The following is a 13136-nucleotide window of genomic DNA, read 5'->3' as shown; positions in this document are numbered from 1 at the left end:
TTTAATAATATGTTAAGAGTTAAGATCTCATTTTTTACCACAATTAAAAAAAAAAAAGATGACACTCATTAAATCATCCTAAGCCATGGAGAGGAATGGCCTTTTTTTTTTAATTGAAAAGCTTCAATATATTAAAACGCACTTAAGAAATTTGAAGAGTTTTTCTACTTAAATGTAGAAATGTTTGAGTATCTCTGAGTTTGCTTAAAATTAATATTTTAATTTAAAACAATGTCATGAAGGAAAGGGATAGGATGTTGGCACTGGAATTTTGGTGGAGAGTAGAAGAACATGCAAACATATGGAGTTGTGAAGTTATATTTCAAAAATTATATAGTTACATCAACAACTAACAAGTTAATGAAAAAAGAAATGGTAAATTTTTTGATCATTACTAAAATGTGACAGAAGTAGTAATTTTCCTAAGCTTAGAACATTTAAAAGTAATACACCTGATTCACTATGTATTTATGCCTTCAAGATTTTAGTAGATAATCTGTAAAAGCATCTTGTTATTACAACATACAAAAGAGGATTATTACTCCCCAAAGTTGCTTAAAATATTTTTGACTCAACTAAGTGGAGTTTATATCTTGAAATCTCCATCACTCTTAATTGAAAGCCCCAGATTATTAGAATGGTTTTAATATGATAAACCTCAAACATAGTCCTATTAAATTCATTTCCTGAGAGTATGAAAATAGAGAATTTGCTCCTTTTCTACTGAGAATCTCAATTCATTAACTTTTGTTTGAAATGATTTAAAATAACTGGCATTTCATTGACCATATTGTTCATTTATTCCAGTCTTTAAAATCCTTGAATCTTAACAATATATCTTATTGATGGGGTATGGGCATGGAGCTTTGGTGGGGGGGAAATAAAAAAGAAATGGCCATTTATGAATATTCTTAATGAGATGAGCTTGTATCAAAGTAATAAAAGAGGAATTGAAGATGTGTTTGGAATGAAGTGACGACTTCAGGTCCACCGGGAACAATTCATCTTTCGAGGAATCTCAGAAGCTTTGAACTTGTATGTCTTATGTAGCTAGTATTTTTCCTAGTACTGCATTATGTATAATGGCAACTTATATGTATCTACTAATAGTTGATGTAACACCCACCCAAGAATTAATCCAGTTAGGTTCAATGAGGCAAGTTAAAAACAAAAAGAGATGAGACATAACGAAAGAGAAGAAACAAGATCATATCACAACATAGTTCCTCACCCAACTGATGGATATTCAAGTAGGCACTGCTGGTCTTTCTTTATATATCCTTATATAATATAATGCAAGAGTCTCCAGAGTGATATCTGAAATCATAGCCATTCCCAAATGGTAGTTTATGGAGTGACCTTGTGATTATCCATGGTGAATTTTTTAGAGAAATACACATATAATGTTCATTAATCATCATATCTAACTCTGAATTAGATAATCAGGGAAACACAAATCCACTGACAATAATTTATACATAAAAATCACATGGTTAATAAAATAGGTGTTCTGATCTTTAGTTTCCTACTTTTTCTGCTATTCTACTTTCAAAGTATTTTATTTTTGTATTGCTGCAAAGTACCTTCAAGTATTCTCCATTCATTTGAGCATTTGTCATTAATGTTAGCTGTATATTGCCTGGCAATGGACAAATAATGGAAAACTATTATCCAGGAGCATAGTTACTGCTTTCAAACATACATATAAATTATTCACTAAAAAATGTCAAGGCATATTCATTGAATTGGATAGGCTTGTAGTATGATTATTTAGGAAGCATTAAAAAGTAATCCATAGAAATAAGTGGTAGGGAGTGTGTGGAAATCTCTTCAACTCCATTTTGACTCTGTTTTGAACATTTTCAGAGATCATATTGTAAGTTTATATTGATTCATTGGCAGACCACAAATGCTTCCTTTAGAAAGCCTGTGTATACCACCCATGCTGAGTTTTGAAATGTTAACAGGTTGTCCTTCATTTCATTCTGAATAAATAAAAAGCTAAGAAAGTCAATTAAATGTGTCACTCATACAAAATGCAGGCTAGAAGGTTGACTAATCATTAAAGAGCCAAAATTATTCAAATGGAATGTATTTAACAGGGCTGTTGGCTAAGGAAGTAAAAGGTAATGCCAATTAAAAAAATAATAATTATATGAATTGGCAGAGAGCACTACCATGTAGTGCTAGGCAAATATTACAGAGAATTCAACGTTCCCATGGTGTTCTCAATTGCAGCTTTTAAAAACTGGACATTATTTTTTTTGGACTGATAATGGCAGCCTATGACTAGTGGTTAACATTAAAATAACTTTCTTCTAGACCTCCTTACTGGGGAAATATATCACCACAAACATCAGTGCTGTGCATAGTACAGATAGTAATCTCATTGACAGAACACTATAATTCAACAGGAGGAACCTGATGTGTACATGGGAATGCTATATGGACCAGTAGTACTCAGATTTTTACTTAGTGAAGTGGATAGAACCTTACAATTGGAGATAGCTGGATAATGAAGAAATGTCCATTCATTCCAACTAAACTACAATATCAAAAAGAGCTTTTTTGTAAAGTAGTGTTTTGAGATCAGATTATTGATTTTAGGAAGTTATTAGTAAGGTACATATACAATTCCTCCACTTAATAAGCTAATGAAATATATCCCATGATTAAACTGATTTTCACATAACTATGTCTAAGAATATATGGCAGAAGAACAAATCTTGTCTCTATTCATTTGTAGTCTGGTACACAAAATGGAAAGATATGCTACAAATTAAATCAATTTAGAGATTTTTTTGTATATTTCGTGTGGTCTAAAGTACATTTTGTAGAACAATGAATCTCAGTTACCCATTACTTCATTTTACATATCTAAAAAAAAAAAAAAATAGAGGTATGGATACTGCCAAAGTTCTCATTTGTTATTTTTAAACACTTTCATCACAGGTATACTTTATTAAGATTATTTTAATTGTGGGCCTCCTCTGTGGCACAAGGGGTTAAACACAGCACTGTGAAGCTATCGCAGCCTCTGCAGCACGAGTTAGATCCCCAACCACCAGGGAACTACCCACATGGCACAGCAGACCTCTCCTGTCTCACCCGCTGCTCCCCTCAGCAGTATATTTCAGTCAGTCTGCCTGTTCTGCTCCCCACTCTGTCTCTGGTGAATCCTTTCACCCCTGCACCTCTGGCCTGTACCCCAGTTCTTGTATGCCTAAATAAATAAATCTTTGAAAAAAGATTATTTTAATTGCATTACCTTATATGTCATTGCTACTTCCAGTTAGCAGTTATCAACATTATGGTTATAATACCTACCAAAAGGCAGTTAAAAAAATCAAAAGTCTGGTGAAAGCTAGTGTCAAGAACAAAACAGACTTTTCTTATTTATCTGTAACAATTGGCTACATACAATACTCAGAGTTTACAACTGTACTCCTTAAGAAAAGAATAACACGAGGTCTGTGTCACTTTTTTTTAAATCTCTGTCTCCACAAATACATAAGCATCTCTATGAATACCTCATGGACCAACAATTTATAAGAACAGATTTTATAATTCTTATATTTATAAGGAATTTATCTGTCATTGTGCTGTTTTTATGTGATAATTGAAAAATAAGTCAAAATTTTGGGTTTTTAAATTTTAGTTTAGGAAAATTCACATTAGATGGTGTATATTGCTATGTTCCAAAACAAGGAAACAAAATTTGCAATTTATTTTTATCATCAAGGTAATCAGATCCTTCATTAATATTCTAAGTGTAGGTACATTTCATTTCATAGGACTTTAGTGTTGTACATGTCACACTTCCAAATTATTGCCCAAATGCCTTGTGATTTCAGTGGAAGTGCTTTTGGTGAATGAAATGAAGGAATGTGATGAATGAGTGAATCAATATGTTGATGCTTATGGTAAGTTACAGTTTCCCCTCTATTGAACAAGAATAACCCTTAAATCGTATTACATAATGCTTAATCTTTGAGCAAAATCCAAATTGTTCTGTTTTCTTAATTTTTAAATTTTATTTCATTTTTATTTTTATTTTGGGGTTACATTTTTGCTCTTCAATATATGTACTTGTTCCACTTACCCTCCACCAAACTACCTGTGCCAGTATCCCCTTTACTTGCCTCTCCCATTCCATCTTGTAACAGTTAAATTCTTTCTCTAAGTCCAAGATTTATTCCTGATGTATTCTGCCTCTTTATTTTTTGGTTATTTATATAAATTAAGATGTTTTCTTAATTTTTAAATGTGTCATAGTTACATTATATCATGCTATGGCTATAATTTCAAATCCTCAGTCCTAGAAGAGGACAAGGAAATATTTGGGGAAAATATTAACAGTTTTAAACATACTTTGATAATAAAAATTCCAATATGGAAATTGTTTCATAGTTCTTTTACTATATTAGGAGGAATGTCTCAAAAATTTTACTGGGTATGGTTATTAGTAGGCCAGGTCATGTTCACATCCTGAAATTTATTTTTTATTCCAGATAAAGGATCAATAATAATGTCAATAAAACAATTTTGTTGAAATATGTTGACTGCATTTGGAAAAATTAAATTGCATAAATTGAGATCCTAATATTTAATTTATAGATTAAATATTAATGCAAATATTACCAGTTGGGCTTGGGATCTTGACTTTTTAAAAATCCTATTTGGCATTATTACTGTAATGGCTAACACAGGTGAATGTGTAGAGAAATATCTGATTTTCTTTCTCTGTACATTTTATGAATTTTTAATGTATAACTTGATTTTTACAGAATAATACTGGCTTTATAAAAATAGGTCAAATGACATAGGGACTCAAGCTAGAGCTACAAGCAGGGCAGGAATGGAAAACCAAAATCAAGCTCTAGGTTTTCCTGTTTATTTCTATCTATCTTATGAAAAATTAACATTGGCAACACCAAGATAAATATTAACTGAGGAATTATTGTTGGTCTTATTAAAAATTAGCTAAAAGAAGTACAATATTTTGATTCAGAAAACCCTCTAGTTTTCTAACCAAAGATTCCATGTTTCCCAAGCATTATTCCCATCTGTTTAAAACAGTTTTTGGCAACTAAGGCTAACATGTAATGTGGTTAACACTGTTTCTGATGAGATGTCTATGGCCTCTGTGTATGTGTGTGTGTGTGCATGCACTTGTTTGTTTTGTTTTGTCTCCATTGTGGGTTGGCAGCCACAGAGCCAAATTATGCTTCAGTAAAATACTGCCAAATAAATTGTTTCCATCAGCCTTAACTTCTAACTTACCAGAACCTTCAAAAACCTTCACATAGTTTTCAGAAGCATTGACTGGCACCTCATTGTGGTTTATGAGCTCTTTGTTAATTGAGGCTATTAGCCACTTGTTGGGAGTATGATGTGCAAATATTTTTTTCCCATTACTTCATGTTGTTCATTAATATAAAAGTTTAAAAGCATTTCAATATATTTAAAGGCTGAAATTATTAAAACTGTTATATAATTATATGATTTCTTTGTTGTCATTATGCTATATGCAGAATGTGTGTGCTTGGATATTTAAATTACACCAGTATTTTATGTGTTTCTATGGACTTATTTGAACACTTATGCATTTATTATATATCTATTGCTTTCCTTCAGGAGTTTTAGAGTCTAATAAAATTGTCACCAAAGTTTTAGCTGAAATGAATAAAAAAATTATCAGAATTCTTTTGTATGTGACAGCAATATTGGAGTAACTCTCATCAGTGTTTCCTATTGTATGTTTAAACATTGATACCTGTACTTAAAGACTCACAACAGGATGAAAATAAGTACCAGGAAGGAAGCTTGTGCCACCTACAGTTGGGGAGGTGCCTAACATACATGAAAGGAATTACATTAGTATTTCTCAACAATTATAGGGAAATAGGCCTCCACAAAAGGTTTTAAAAAGCAATGTGTTCTAGTTTTTGATTGATGGTTTGAACTGTGATATCAAGTAGCCACTTTTTTTTTTTAGTGGGGTATACATTTATTTCCACTACATTATTGAGGTAATGTCTGCTTGCAACACTATGTATTTTAGAGTTCCATTTTCTCCACTTCCTCACCAACATGTTGTTTCTGGTGTTTTGATATGGGTCATAACCATGGGTGTGAACTGGCACCTCATTGTGGTTTTGATTTGCATTTTCTTGATAGCAAATAAAGATGAGCATTTTTTTCATGTGCCTTTTGATCATATGTATATCTTCTTTGGATAAGTATTTAACTCTTATGCCCATATTTTCATTGGGGTATTTGTTTTCTTTTTGTTGCGTTTTATGAGCTCTTTGTTAATTGAGGCTATTAGCCACTTGTTGGGAGTATGATGTGCAAATATTTTTTTTCCCATTCAGTAAGATGTATTTTCATTTTAATGAAACTTTCTTTCACTGAGAAGTTTTTTAATTTGGTATAGTTCCATTTGTTTATTTTTGCATTTGTTTCCTTTGCTGTTTGAGTCAAGTTCATAGATATCACCAAAGCCGAAGTGATACAGCATTTTGCCTGGTTTATTTTTCTTTGTATTTTATGGTTTCAAGTCTTATACCCACATCTTTGATCCATTTTGAATGAACTTTTGTGTATGATATTAGATAGTGGTCTGGTTAAATTATTTTGCATGTGTCTGTTCAAATTTCCCAATAGCATTTGTTTAATACACTGAAAAGATGAACAAAGAACAGAGGTGAATCTATAAAATACTTCTTGATACCCACAGCTCATCTGGGAACTTGTATCTCATCTACATATTATCTCAATATGCTGTTTTCATTTATTTTACCTAAAGCATGATATTGTTTAGTATACCATAAGGGATAAGAGGGAGTGGCTTTCAACATTTCTTTCCAAGTTTAAGTTAGAGAAACTAAATTGTTAGAGAATAAATTTAAGGGTCATGAGCTGATTCTCTTCACTCAACCTCCAAGTGCAACAAACCAAAAAATACTGTGGCACCAGTTGCTAGTAGTAAACCATAGTTTGCTAGTAGGACTGAGTTCCATATACAGTGAAACAACTCAAAAGACCATAGACTACCACTACTGGCCAGCAACCAGACTAGTAACTGAAAATTTTTATGCACAGAAAGAGGCAATGATAAAGAATAAATGACAACTCCAAACTTTTTCCCAGAGCAACTGTCTTTATTTGAATAATTTGGGGGAAGTTCAGACCTAAGGTCATTTTTTTTAACTTATATAATTATTACATCATTTTTCATTTTTGCACAATGTATGCATTTTCATTTTGATTATGTTCTGGGGAACATAAAGATAGAGCTTTACATAAAGATAGAACATAAAGATAGAACATAAAGATAGAACTAAAGATAGAGCTTCCATATGATCCAGCAATTCCACTCCTAGGTATTTACCCAAATGACACAGAAACATTAATTCCAAAGGGCACCTGCACCCCTATGTTTGTAGCAGCACTATTTACAATAGCTAAGCTATGGAAACAACCTAAGGTCATTTTTGAAAACAATAGCTCTTCTTAAGTATGAGCAACAAGATAAATTATATACAAGCTAGTTCACCAGAGAGAATTATGAAACAGTTAAGAAAAGCCCTCCTAGGGTCAGAAAAATCTCAAAAACTATCCCTGTACAAGTTTAATTGACCACACTCTAAAGCAAATTATACCCCCAGGACATCTCAGGAACAATATGGTAATCAGTTGGGAATTGGTAGAGCCTAATATGGCATGTGACACCAAATGAGGCAGAAAGCTGAAAATGAAATCAGTGAAAGAGGCACAAATGACTGTCATTCCATAGTAACTGTACATGCTTAAGGTTGTGCTCTTTGAGGAGTGGCAACAATGACTTTATAAGAAAAGGAAATAAATGTCACTAAAGTACTCTATCCAAGTAATAAAACAAAAATCACACAAACAGCAAAAAATATTCCCCTGAGAGGAAAGGAAAGTAACAGAATCCATATTTGCTATATTTCATAAATAAAATGACATTTTCAACATAAATTGGAAGTTACATAAAGAATGTGTGGCCCATATAAAGGGAAAAAAGGAAGAACATAAATTTATTGTATAAAGACCTGGATATAGGACTTAACAAAGACTTCAATGCAATGAAGACATTACAAATACATTTTAAAATATCAAAGAAACATTACTTAAGGAAGTAAAGAAAAGCATCATAGCCAACTTATATGAATTAGAGAAGACCAATAAAGAGAAATTATATAAGAGAACTAATGAAAATTTTGGTGATTAAAATATAACTGAAATGTAATCTGGAATTAGAGGGGTTCAAGAATGGATTTCAACTGGCATAAGGAAGGATTATCAAACTTGAAGGTAGATTGGTAGAAATTATACAATCCAAAAAAGAGAGAGAAAATAGAAGGGAAAAAAATGAATAGAATATCAAAGACATGGGAATAGCATTAAATTAACCAATATATGTGTAATAGGAATATCAGAAGGTGAGGAGAAAGAAAAGGAAGCAGAAATATTCAAAGAATTAATGACTAAAGACTTCAATAATAAATATTCCTTTGATAATAAAAAAGGTTATTTTACACATTCATGGAACACAGCAAGCTCCAGTCATGTAAGTGAAAAAAGACCCATATCAAGACATATCACCAAATATACTGAAAGTCAAAAACTAAAGGAAAATATTAAAATCAGTGATAATAATATATTTAAAATGCTAAAATTAAAAAGAGCTGTCAATCAAACTATTAATTCAAATGAAAGTATTTTTCAAACATGAAGAAAAAAAGGTAATGACAAATAAACAAAATCTGAGGAAATTTGTTGCTATAAGACACATCTTAAAAGAAAAATTAATGGTAATCATTTAGGCTGAACGCAAGTGACCTATAAATTAATTCAAATTCACACCAAAAACGCAATGGCTATTAATATAAGCATTCATGTCAGTAATTATAAAATACATTATAATTGCATATTTCTTGTCCTTTCTTCTCTTAACTGATATAAAAACTCTATTAAACCATATGAATATAGTGTATTTTTGGTTTATAATTTAAAGACTAATATATTTATGATAAAAAGGTTAATATAACAAAAAATGAGGTCAATATAACAAATATTAATATAAATAATACATATACTCCTGTCAGCTTTCTTAAGAACATAAATTCATATAAAGTGATAATGATAGCAAGGTAATTTAACTTACCACATATATAGATACAACATGTTTAGCAACAAATTGTACAAAAAAGGGAAGAAGTTAATAGCAACGTTTCTATATCCTCTGGAATTAAAGTTAGTATAAATCTGAAGTACATTCTTTTAAGTTAAGATGTATACCATCAATACCATAACATACTAAAAAAACTAACTGAAAAATATATTAGCATATTGGTATAACTACTATTATTTTCTTATGGTTACAGTTTGTTTTTTTTTTTCCTTTAAAACAAGTATATCTTCTTTGTAGAATATGTTGTTGCATCTGTTTTTAACCCAGTCCGGCTTACTTTGTCTTTTGATTGAATTGTATAAAACAAAATTGTATTTATTTGTTTATTATTTATTTATTCTACCTTTTTGACACATACACAAATAATTGTTAAACTATAGCAACCGAAAATGCAAATCTATTCTTATGAGGAGTAAATATGCCATGCTTGGTGTCACACAAACAACTAATTTGGGTGGTAAGAAGTCACTTTAGAATTTTAACTTATTTTGCTTTTACCATTATAATATTTTATCTAATTCACGGTGTTCCCAAAGCAGATTTCTTTGACAGTGCGATCAAATGCTGAGAAAGAGATAATCTATCAGGCAGTTAAGGCATGAAAAGTCATTAAATTGTCACAAAAGAAATCACAAAAGTGTCAGTGAAAATCAAATATGTATCTAGGAATTTTGGACAGAGGGAAAGATAGGAAAGAACTTAGGAAAGCTTGAGGACTTGGAAAAAGAAGGAAATTTACATATGAAGCTAGAAAGTGGAGAAAGAAGTAGCACATCCAGGAAGAAAAAGAAAAACCTTAAATAGGTAGGGATCCGGGTCCTTTATAGACACATCTTTGGCAAGAGACTCAGGTTCTGCTTCCCCAGCAAGCTCCTAAGCCTCTTATCCTCCTCATGGAATATGAATTATAATCTCTGAAATATATAGAGGACTTTGAAACATAAGATGACAAAATGCATAGTGAACAGTTCAATAGCATGTTGTCAGGCAGTTGCAAGAAAATTAAGAAAAATTGTGTGAGCAAATCATGAAGCTTTGTGTCAAACTCACCAAAGAAATGATATCAAACACCAGAAGCAATAAACACCAACAAAGGGAAAATAAAAGATGAAAAGCATTCGATATACTTTTGGAAGGGTAGAATAAAGAATAAATGGCAAAATGCAGTTTACTTGTAAAGTTTGAGAATGCGATAAAGAGTTGTGTATTTTATGATGTCACCAAATATTTCTTTTGCATTCTAAGAGACAAAGAAAACACTAAAGACCCATTCTCAGTTGTGCATGCCCTCTGACCTTTTTTCTAGTAGAGATAAAAATCAACATTGACTGACAGTGATAAGAAATAATGAAAGTGACTATGTAGATATTGAAAGCATGGTGACATTTCATTAGTCATATGATTTAAAAAGTGAATTGAGCTGCCACAAATAAGCTTTTGACTGACTATGTGAAAAACCAATTCACCATGTAAAGAAACTGGTTATGTAGAATAACAAAATATTGGCACACTTTTTACCATATTTTATGGCATCAAATCATCCAAATAATTTCTTTAAATCTTCATTTCATTTCTCAATGTACCATGTGCCTAAGAAAAGTTCATCCTAAGTTTGTCTGACAAATATGAAAAAAAGTAAGTCTCATTAAAAAAAAATAATGGTAAATTCCAAGATAACTTTTAGGGCAATGATTTGAATCTCAGCTTGTTATGTAATATCTTTCAAATTTACATTGCCTCATTATTTTCTACATTTCTGTCTGAATAAAAGTATGCATTTAGCAAAAAATATAAATAATAATGTTAGGTGATCACCCATAGATCATGGCTTTATCTTTTATAATTCCCATGGAATCTAGATGCCATTTACCCAGTCTAATGCTTCATCAGCTCCTTAAAATTCCTAATTTTATGCAAATTCTCTCTCTAGGCCATTCAGCTGAAATGTATCTGTGATATAGTTGAACATCATTCATATTTCCCCATTCATCAAATATTATCCAATATTCATGTTTATATTTTTAAAAGGAATCCACTTTCTATTAAACTAAAGCTGTATACTGCTTGGGCAAAATTCATGTGACTGAAGCAATTTGCTTTCAGATATTTTCTAAAGCAAAGGAAGTATCATGAGTTTTGACATATTTGGAGAAAGCTGTCACTGTGATGTATACTACTTATAAGTTTATGGTGTATTCTATAGACAGCTTAAGTTATTATTTTTGGCTAAGTTCTGATGTTCAAAGCTTACTATTTTGTGCCTGTATTAAAGAATGAAAACATTTAGTTACTTATTTTCATATAAACCCTGGTAGTTCACAAAAGAAGTGATTAAGATATTAAGAATATCAGGCCAAGATAGTTAGAGAATTCCTTTAGTCTATATCATATTATTGATTTCCACCCTCAGATAATAGAGACACACCCAAACACAAATCCTTCTTGCTCTAATTTTGTTGGAATACAGACCTTGCACATTGTCTATTCAACAAAATGACAAGCTTTTCATATGTTCAAGGGAATAGACGTATGTTTTCTGAATTTTCACAAATTAGATACTTTGACTCAAATGTTGGAATTAAATTTATCTTTTCAAATCCACAGCATTTTCTTTAGCTTGAAAAAATTGTTCTCAACTGCCTTCTGCACATATTTTCTCCTCCATATAAAGAATTTTAGTCACTTTAATAAAGACTTTTATTACATTTTCATGCCTCCTTACAACTTTTGGTGGATGAAATCAAGAAAAGGTAACTCTTTTACATTGGCTGAAAGAAATATTACCCTTAAGTAATGCTTTTTTGTCTAGTTCTCTTACTCATCTATGCATTATTATAAAGCTATTTGTTGCTGATAGAATTAAATTTAGTGTTCATTGAGTACCTATGGGATACAAGGGCAAAAGGTGATGTAAGGAAGCTTAGGATATAGCTCCTGCATAATCCAATAAGGTAATAAAACAAATATGCAAATGTCTACAACAAAAGTAATCAATTAAATTAGGTATCAATGAGGTTACCAGAAATAAACGTGGCAGGTGACTTAAAAGGTAAAGGGGATTTAAGGCATGTTGATGGCTATTGATTTACTTTTTTTCCTTGTTTCTTTTAAATCAAAAAACCCTAAAGGTATTAAGGATTTTTTGATAGTAAATTTGAACTCATAGATGAAATGACAAGTGTAGAGGGAAAAAATTAGGTATCAAGAAAGGTAGGGACAAAGTTCCAAGGGAATCAAAAGAATAAGTGTGATGCTTGGGGTGGGTCTCAGAAGATATAGGAGGTTTGGTAAGGAATAAAAACAGTGAAAATAGATGGAATTGCCTGAGCAAAAACATGAAGATTGGAAATTGGAAAAGTGGTTGTGAAAACTGGAAACTAGAGATAGATATTTGGAAACAATATTCTGAGTGATAAAACTCCCAGGAGATCCTGGAATGTCAGCCCATATAAAATACATGCTTTCACCACAGATTTGTAAGTCATTCAGAAAAAATGCTCTATAGAAAACCATAGTGTTTACTAGAGTATGCCTTAAGTTCATAGAGAGTGAGGCTATCAGAAGCATATTAAACAATGAAGAAAACTCCATATCCAAAATATCTTTCCATTCCAATGAACACAGCTCTGAGACCCTCCAAGATACAGAGCAGGCTCAGAATCGGACACTGTAATAGATTGACAGTGATAGCCAGAAAGATCTCAGAGAGGGAAAGTCTATATAACTGGGCACATGTAAAATCTCCATCTCTGACACTAAGACCATACTTTTCATGAGTTATTTTGAATAATCTTTGTAGCAGCTGGGAGTAGAAGGTAACTGACATCCACTACATTGGGTCATTTTGTCTACCTGATTATTTAAAGTCTCCTGCAGAGTAAGTGCTTTTGATAAGAATTCATACAAGACACAA

The sequence above is a fragment of the Talpa occidentalis genome, unplaced genomic scaffold, assembly GCF_014898055.3.
Source record: "Talpa occidentalis isolate TD23 unplaced genomic scaffold, MPIMG_talOcc4v2.1 talOcc4.15, whole genome shotgun sequence".
NCBI lineage: Eukaryota > Metazoa > Chordata > Mammalia > Eulipotyphla > Talpidae > Talpa > Talpa occidentalis.
The sequence above is the reverse complement of the archived record's forward strand: the minus strand, read 5'-3'. Positions refer to the sequence as shown.